Source organism: Scyliorhinus torazame, chromosome 24, assembly GCF_047496885.1.
Source record: "Scyliorhinus torazame isolate Kashiwa2021f chromosome 24, sScyTor2.1, whole genome shotgun sequence".
NCBI classification, from domain to species: domain Eukaryota; kingdom Metazoa; phylum Chordata; class Chondrichthyes; order Carcharhiniformes; family Scyliorhinidae; genus Scyliorhinus; species Scyliorhinus torazame.
Genome location: NC_092730.1, coordinates 37,249,543 through 37,251,219, shown reverse-complemented (window position 1 = coordinate 37,251,219; position 1,677 = coordinate 37,249,543). Strand labels below are relative to the sequence as shown.

The following is a 1,677-nucleotide window of genomic DNA, read 5'->3' as shown; positions in this document are numbered from 1 at the left end:
CCATTATCATCCATATGTTTATCCAATAAATTTTTTAATGCCCTCAATGTTGGCGAGTTCACTACTGTAGCTGGTAGGGCATTCCACGGCCTCACTACTCTTTGCGTAAAGAACCTACCTCTGACCTCTGTCCTATATCTATTACCCCTCAGTTTAAAGTTATCGCTTTAATCACTCAGCCACTTCGTCCCACAGGTTCAGACGCCAATCCGTCTCAATTTGTTTTGCATCCATGAACTGATGGAAATTATCTGCCTCGTTCGTTTCAAACTGGTGTTCAACGATGGAAATGAAGCGATGGTGGTATAGTGGTGAGCACAGTTGCCTTCCAAGCAGTTGATTCGGGTTCGATTCCCGGCCATCGCAGTAATTGTTAGCTCGGATGTCTTGACATCGTGAGTTTCAAACTGAGAAAAACTGGTCAACAGTTTCTCACTTGAGTGTATGTGTAATTATCTAACTGAGGTGTATCAGATGCCTAAAGGTCCAGAAAGGTAGACATGGAGCTGATGCCTCCTCTTGTGGCGCATTCTAAAACGAGAGGTCATGACCTTAGAATAAAAGATCGCAAATTAAAAAAGAGTGGACGAAAAACTACTTCTCGCAAAGGCTGTGAGTCTGTGGAATTCGGTACCCCAGAGTGTGTTGGATGCAGGGAGACTGAGTAAATTTCATGAGGTGTTAGAGAGATTTTTATTGGTGAGGAGTTGAAGGGTTGTGGAGAACGGGCCAGACGGTGGAGTTGAGCCCAGGATGGGATCAGCCAAGATCACATGAAATGTGTTAGGCTCACGAAGCTAAATTGCCTACTCCAGCTCCGAAGTCCTCTTTTCCAGAGAGGATGTGTTCTGGCTAAAGCGCAATCGACCTCTTCATCTGAAACATTGTCGGTAGCAGATGAGGAACATATCAGCACGATAGAATGGCGGGGCAGACTCGATGTGTCTAATGGCTTAATTCTGCTCCTGATATTTTATGAACGTAACTTTTGCGCGACTTCGTGAGTTTCAAACTGAGGGGCAGAAACAGTTTCCAAATCAGAATTTATGCGCAATTAGAGCAGTGAGTTAAATAAGTAACTTTCTCACCTATTTGTAATGTGATTTCAACATGAATAGCGTTCGACTATTAACCACTCCCAAGCCCTTAAACAAAAGCTAAACATCACAGCACTTTTACTTTATGCTCGTGACACGGACCAAACAGAGACACAGCAGACACGTTTCAGCCGAGGATGGGATTCGAACCCACGTGCGCAGAGCGTAAAGGATTATTGTGCAGCCCCTTAACCACGTGGTACAACTACTTTACTTCATGAAACATTAATGTCCGATCTTCTCACAGACAAGCAGCCGACGCACTCCTCCAGTGGACAAATAGAATGAAATTAATCCAGGAGAGGTAGCAGAAGGTAATTGTGGGAGAAGTCAACCCGGTCACCTCGCCGAGACTGTGGGTCGCCAAAGAATTACTGGTGTCAATGAGCTGTTCAGCCCCAAACACGTCTGCCTCCGTTCCTCCCTCCTCGAACCCAACTGGATGCATTCTGGCCTGACAACTTGTAATAGACTGTCACATCAGTGATTGTGGATCCACCTTGGAAAAATGAGTCACATTTCGCGGAAACAGTGGGTACAATTTCGAGGAGTATGGGATTCGAACCCACGTGTGCAGAGC

At 45.4% G+C, this 1,677-nt stretch overlaps 1 non-coding gene across 1 annotated transcript; it reads left to right on the top strand.

Moving 5' to 3' along the window:
• The first annotated feature begins 294 nt into the window (after window positions 1-294).
• On the top strand, window positions 295-366 carry trnag-ucc (transfer RNA glycine (anticodon UCC)). The gene has a single exon. It is a non-coding gene; the product is annotated as a tRNA-Gly (tRNA).
• Window positions 367-1,677: the final 1,311 nt, after the last annotated feature.